This window comes from Muscardinus avellanarius (assembly GCF_963383645.1).
Source record: "Muscardinus avellanarius genome assembly, chromosome: 9".
Lineage (NCBI taxonomy): Eukaryota > Metazoa > Chordata > Mammalia > Rodentia > Gliridae > Muscardinus > Muscardinus avellanarius.
Window position 1 is genome coordinate 101,691,575 of NC_137795.1, and position 7,735 is coordinate 101,699,309.

The following is a 7,735-nucleotide window of genomic DNA, read 5'->3' on the forward strand; positions in this document are numbered from 1 at the left end:
ACAAGGCTAAGGCTTCTATTCTTGAAAAATAGCCCATCATTGTCTTCTATTCCACTTTGAGAAATTGCTAATCCCAGAGTGTTCATAGGATTCAAGGTTTGAAATTCACAGCCTCTTCAAGGAAAACAGACAGGGCTTAATGATTAAATCCAAATTTTTACAGGGCACAAGGGAAGCACTTATTTCATGTCTACTATCCTTTTCTTCTCTCTCCTTTGTTGAACTTCATTTAACTTCAAGTGTAGGACAAGTTCTGCTTTCCTAAGCCTTTTATTGTAAACTACTCCCAAACACTGTGACAGTCTTCAGACAGGTGACATTTAATTATAGCTAAACCTCTGTATCTGTTGTTTCAAAAGATTTAACTAAATTTAAGATTTATTATTTGTACAAACTTACATGCCGGATAGACACCTGTTGATTTGTTTATTCAAAAGGCTTAATAAGGCTGGGCATGGTGGCACATGCTTGTAATCCCCGTGTTTGGGAAGCTGAGACAGGAGGATCACACGAGTTTGAAGCCAGCCTCTCAGCAACTTAGTGAGACCGTGTTTCCAAATAAAATATAAAATAGTTTTGGGAGGGTAGCCTGTAGGTAGAAACCCCTGGGTACCACTCCTAGTACCACCAAAAAAAAAAAAAAAAAAGAAAAAAGAAAGAAAGAAAGAAAGAAAGCCTTGCTAGCTGTTCTCAGAAATGGAAGAAAGATGAAAGTCTTCATTGTTGGTCACTGTCTCCAGACTGGGAAATAAGAAAAACATTTTTATCAACACTCATTTATACATACAGGTATGCCATTGATATCCATGGCCTATATGCCAGAAAAGTGATTTCACTAGAAACTGAGAAACATATTTCAATTCAATTCACATAGAAAATGAATCACTAGTTTAAATATCAATTTTTTTCATTTTTAAGAAGGTTATGGGAATGGAAACTGTAGATCAACCTGGTACCAAATGTTTTCCATAATATATTTACAGAAGGTCACAGAACAAAAGCTACAGATTTTTGCATTCCCATACAAAATCCTAGATACAAGCCTGTTTCAAGTGTGAACTTTTGTTCTAAGAAGTATGTTGAACTCTGTGGCCTTTGTGTTTAATTCACATTGGCTCTTGCACAAATATGTCTTTTGTCTCATGGTAGTTTTCATATTGCATATCCAGCTTAAGTTTTTCTTATTAGAAGAAAAAACTTATTCTGCTCAGAAAATAAACATTTTCTTTTTTATGATAAGAATCAATAAAAATGGGAAAGTTAAAGAATAATAACAGCCTATATTTATCTATTTATTTGTCAAGGATATAGTGGTCCATCCTTATCAGCAGCTTCATTTTTTGTGGTTTTGGCCACTCAATATCTAAAATATTAAAAATAAAATTCTTGGAATAATTTATTCATGTTTTAAATAAATATCATAGTATATTTTTATCATTGCTTTATTATTAATAGATATTGTTAATCTCTTACTATATCTAATTTTTTATGCTTTATCATAGGTGAAAGTAAAACATGTTATATAGGATTCTGTATTCTCTGCTGTTTTAGAAATCCACTGGAGTCTTGGAATGTATTCAATGGGTAAGGGGTAACCACTTTCTTTCCCATACTTTGCTTATATAAATCTAGTAGCCCTATTAACAACCATACAAAATATGTTTATCATTCTCATTTCAATGATGGTAAAAGTAAAGCAACAAAGACTTGGGAGCAATCACACAGGAAGCTCTTGTCAGAATCAGGATTCTAGCACAGGAAACTCGACTTCATACTCTGTGTTCTTACCAATGTAATGGAGATTGGTGGATAATTCAACCTAAGTTTTTTTGCACTGTGGGAAAATTGACTGATTTTTCATACACTCTTTAGTATTCACAGACCACACCTTAAATATAGCGCTGTATTGCTCAGTATTAAAAGATGGCAAAGCATTTTGCTTTGGATCTGGAATGTCCCTCCAAAACCTCACATGTTCAAAGTCTGGCCTCCAGTGTAGCAAAGCTTGGGGGTAAGATGTGGCTGGAGGAAGTGGATCATTGGGGGTGTTGCCTTGCTTACTATATCTATCCCTGACTTTCTCCCCTCTTTCCCTCCTCCCCTCTCCTCTCCTCTCCTCTTCTCTTTTTTTTCTCTTCTCTTCTCTTCTCTTCTCTTCTCTTCTCTTCTCTTCTCTTCTCTCTCTTTCTCTCTCTCTCTTTCACTTCTCTTTTTCTTTTCTCTCTCCCTGTCTTTTTCTTTCTCTCCTCCCCTCTCTCTTTCTCTCTCTTCTCTTCTCTCTCTTCTCTTCTTTTCTCTCCATTCTTTCTTATTTCTTTCTTCTCACTCCCTCTTCTCCCCTCTCTCTTCTCTTCCTCTTTTCTCTTCTCTCTTCACTTCTCTTCTCTCTATTCTCTTTCTTCTTCTCTCTCTTCTCCTCCTCTATTCTTTCTCTTCTCTTTCTCTCTCTTCTACTGTCTTCTGTATTCTCTTATATGGTCTCTCTTCTCCTCTTTCCCTTTCCTCCTCCTCCTCCTCCTCCTCCTCCTCCTCCTCCTCCTCCTCCTCCTCCTTCTCCTCCTCCTCCTCCTCCTCCTCCTCCTCCTCCTCTTCTTCTTCTTCTTCTTCTTCTTCTTCTTCTTCTTCTTCTTCTTCTTCTTCCTCCTCTCTCTCAATCTCTCTATCTCTTCCTCCCTCTCTCCATCCCTTTCTCCCTCCCTTCTTCACTTCCTGGCTGATATAGGCTGAGTAGCTTTCCTCCACAAAACTGAATGGGAGCAGCAAGGATTTTTCTGCTTTGGAGCCAGCTGACAATGGACTAAACCTCTGAAACTGTGAGTCACATAAACATCTCATCTAATTTGCTCCTGTCAGGTATTCTTGTCACAACAATGAAAAGCTAACAATACAGCAAGGGATTTTTAAAAAATTTTTTCAGAGTGTCGTAGCTCTTGAGGTCAACCCCAGGATTCAAATTCAAGCAGCCTCATTTTAGAGTCCATGTTCTCTTCTCTATGCCATAAATGTAATAATGGATACAATGTGATCTCTATCAAACTTAAAGTTAATTTCAAGGGATAAAGGAAATTCTGTAAAAAAATATGAAAGGAGAAGGAATTGGCAGAAATCATGGAGAATGACACACGTACCCAGAGTGAGTGAATAAGAAGGACAGTTGTTAGGATTCTAACACAGGAAATCAGACTTCACACTCTGATCTTGCCAAGGTAATGGAAAGTGGTTAATAATTCAACTGAATTTATGGAGTTTTATGGCTCATGCACTGAGGAAAAATTGATTTTTCACACACTCTAGCTTGATACAGGACCCAGATTCTACACATATGAAGTAAATTGAAAATTGTCAACTGGTATGTTTTTCTGCTTGATCAAATTATTTGTCTTAAAATTTGAGGGTTTTTTTTGTTGTTGTTCATGGGTTTGTTTTATTTTTATTTGAAATTTTGCAGCTTTGAAGACAACTTTTCAAAGTCAGTTTCTAAGTCTCGACAGGATTGCCACTAGGGACAGTCTGTGCATAGGCCTGCAGTTTAGATTTTCATGCTTTCCTATAGGTCTAGAAAATGCTAGAATCACTCAGACCCCAGAATGTCAGGTCCTGAAAATATAGGACAGCACTTGAAACTGAGAGGTGCCAGGATATGAACCACAAAAGACATATTGGTATTGATAGGACACAGGGCTGGAGCTGAAGCTGACCCATTACTCATCTTGTTGGTGATACTGAAAAGGGAGACATCTCCAATGTGATCAGTGTCTCTAGGTCAAGAAAAGAAGAATTCTCCTCACTCTGGAGTCTGCCATTCCTGCTTAGACATCTGTGTACTTCTGTTCCAGCAATGATTCCTGATGCTGAAGGGCCACCTTTTCTCTGCACAGAAAGGCGGGAGATGTATTGTACCCTGATTTGCTGGTACCCTGGCAGCCTGCTTATCCTCCAGGGACACTGGAACTCTAGAGATCCCAGGCAATGTCGACCTCAGTCTTTGCTGTCTTGTCTTTTTGACAATCTCAGCCAGGCATAGACTCACTCTACCTGAATGTATCCTCTGTTGATCCATTATTCTGGGCTGTCCATTGCAGATGGGGACAGATGCTCTTCCAACTTTCACTTTTCTAGACATAGGCTGGAATCTAAGGCTTCCAAACAGAATGTGGTCTGTGAGTCAGATCCACCTGGAATCCTGGCTTTCCCAGGCACCATGTTATCTTCTCTCTCTGGGTTCCTCCCCAGTTCACTTCTCCTATGGTCTCTGTTGCACACCTTTCCTTCATAGACAGTCACTCCTTATGTTACTGCTGGAACTTTTCTCCTCCCAACTTCCCCTTCTTTTCTCTGTCCTGCGTGCCATCCCCTTATCCAAGTCTAGTCATTTCTATCCCAGATGCTTCAAATGTGTCTCCTCTGCTTGGACATGGAGTCTTTCTTTTTGTAGAGGTAACTACATATCTGGGCTTCAGATCTCAGGAATCCTTCTCCTGAGGGACTTGTTTCCTCATGTTCTTGCCAAGGTCAATTTCCCTATTATAAGATCTCAAAGTATCACATAACTGTTAGTCAGAAAAATGTACCACAATTGGCATTTTCTAGATACTTGGCTAACTATTGCTCTAACTGACTAGATTTTAATCTCTGTGAGGATAGGGTTTGTGGCTCTCCCCTATCCCAACAGATCTGTGGCCACAGGAAGGCCTAATCCATTCAGAAAGGATTAGTAAATGACTGAGTGCACAGAGCCATGTCAGAAGAAACTCATATCCCTCATTCTCTAGACCAGGTCTAGCACTAGCTATGAGAAATCATATCCCTTTGACTGGGCTCAGCTGAGTCCAGAAGCTGATAAGTGGTCTCTGTCCCTATTTACCAGGTCTGACTCAAGGTACCTTTAATGGCTATAACCAGACTTCTTCCAGGTTTATGTTTCCTCCTTCAGCCTCTCTGTTCATAAGAACAGATCAGTAATTTGGTTTCTTTTGGGTAGATACCCAGAAGAGGTATCACTGGATTATATTTATATTAGGTTGGTTCCCATTCTTCTGAGGATCCTCCATACTGTTTTCAAAAGTGGTTGCACTCATTTGCAATCCTACTAACAATGTATTAGAAATATGTACACAATGGAATTTTACTTAGCCAGAACGAAGAACAAAATTGTGTCATTTGTGGAAAATAGATGGAACTGGGAACAAGAATGAATTCAGACCAAGTAGGTCCTCTCCATTCGTCATGCTTTGTGGGTCAATATTTGAGAAGGTAAACTTGGCTAAGAGTGAAGGACAGAGAGGACCTACTTGATCTGTTGCACATCTTCTGGTCTGTCTGTTACTGTGCCTCATTGTTTAACCACAGCAACCTTCCAAGTATAAGGAAAACTCTTGTTGTTATATTTTAAATTCTACACAAATACTTCCTTGACCAGGTCTATCCAAAATCATTCTAGAAATACAGTTTCCAGACTTGGTGAGTTGACTGAAGAGCATCTTATTCAGGACAGGATGTCCCACATCCAGATTTCTGGTCATATACTTGTCTCAGTCCTACTCCCCTCTACAGACTTCTCCTCTTTTGAATTCATTTCTGTTCCTAGGTGAATTCTGGAAAAAAAAACCCTGATGTGTCTGTTCTAGATTTTTTTATAATTGTAACTCCAATCTTTTACACACTCTAAAGCACGGTTCATTGTGAGGCTCTGTCCTTTCTTTCATGGGCATCCATGATGCTGGGGTCTGGACAAGCAGGTCTAACTAATGAATGATGTGACTGCTTAATCTACTACATAAGGAGAAAAATGACTTTGATATAAAGAGTAATCCTTTATCTCTAAGTTAGAACTTAGTAATGCAATGAGTACTTTTTCTACGTAATTTTTTAAACTTAACCAATAGTAGAACAAATCTTTTTTGTTAGGAACTGACACTGGTGGTTTTTACATTTTAGTTCTGTTATTGATCCAGAGTTCAGAAAGAGGAAGTCTCTGTGTGTAAATTGGTTTCTTACGAGTCTATGAAAGAGAGTCACTTATTAAAGAAGGAATAAGACATTTGTCTAAGCAACTATGAGAACTGGTATGGGAACTTTCAATTTTCATATGCTATGAGAATTTTCAATGCTATGAGAATTTTCAACTTAACATGTGACATCTATATTAACCTGAATCAGTGTAAGTTACAAACACAAAGTTATTACTGATAACATAGACTGTTTTTGGAGTTTCAAGTGGGTTAAAAAAGAAAAGAAGGAATATCCATAAAATTAGAAATGTTTGTATTGTAAGTATTTATACAGACACACATATATATATGTGTGTGTTTATATACACTTATAGATATAGTCTTTGTTTTTCTTTTGGAAGCAAATCAGGATGACTCATGCATCCAGATTCACTGTGGATGAAAACAAGAATTCCAACATTGCTTGTGTTAAAAAAGAAATTATAAATATTTAAGTGAGTCTTCCAAATATTTCCTTAAGAAAACCACATGTTCTAGGCTTTGTGGGGATTAGTAGGTGACATTATATCTGCCATATATTGACAGGGGACAACCCTCCTTCTCTGCTGCTGCTCACAATCACTCTATTCTCGTAAACTACCTTCTACTTTAACTTGCCATGGACACCAGGCTCCTCTGCTGGATAGCCTTGTGTCTCCTGGGGACAGGTGAATGCTTTGAACACCAATCAGCTTTATTGAATGTGTGTGTGAATAAGTGTCAAAAGGCATTTGTGGTGTGTGTGTGTGTATATACACTCACACATATATGTGCATATGTTTTTCTGTGTTTGTGTGAGTGGTAACTTTAAATTTTTTCTCAATCAGTTTTCAATGTCTGTCTCCACAAACCACACTAGTGCTGAAGTCTCCCAGTCCTTGAGGCATAGAGTCACAGGGAAGTATCAAACTATGGCTCTCAGTTGTACTCCAATTTCTGGTAATCGTACTCTTTATTGGTACCAACAGATCTTGGGGCATGGTCTGGAATTGATGATGTATTTTCACAATGAATTTGCTTCAGAAAAATTAGGGATGGCCAGTGATTGGTCCTCTTTTGTGAGGACTGAGTGGATATCTTAGCTCACATCTTTAGAGTGGGAACAGACTTTTCAACAGGACCATCCTGTTGCATAAACTTAACACATCCACCAGCCTGGGTCATGGAAAGTGAGCTCTCCACTCTCCTCAATCTGTTGGTGGTAGCTGAAAAGTCTGAGGCTACATCATTGCATACTTCACTCCTTCAGGAGTATCTTCTATTCCCTCCATATAGAAATTTTTCTGCATTGTGGTGTCAACTATATTTTCCTTTTCAAAGTAAAGTTCTTTGCTAATTTTTTGGCACCTAATTTATTAACACACTAGTTGTGTTACTCGATCCTTATTTCATCTGCCTAGTTCATGCAGTTTATTTTCTTTATTTAGTCTTCATTTTCTATTGCTCCTGCCCTGATAGTTAAGGAAAGCTTATTTATACCACTCTTAAAGTTATATCTTATTTCTTGAGTAAGTCAAATTTTCAGAGACTGGTTAAATTGCTGTCCTAAGCTTTTGCTCGGAAATGATTTTTTTCCCTGAGATGGTTAACACAAACAGATGGGATATTAAAAAAATAAAGATGTCTTTTTAATTTGCCTTGTTTTTATATGATTTTATATGTTATGTTATATAAATTCAAAGGGTATACTTATATAACCAAATTATCAGCTAATATGTGGGTCAAACGGCAGTGTTTAATCTATG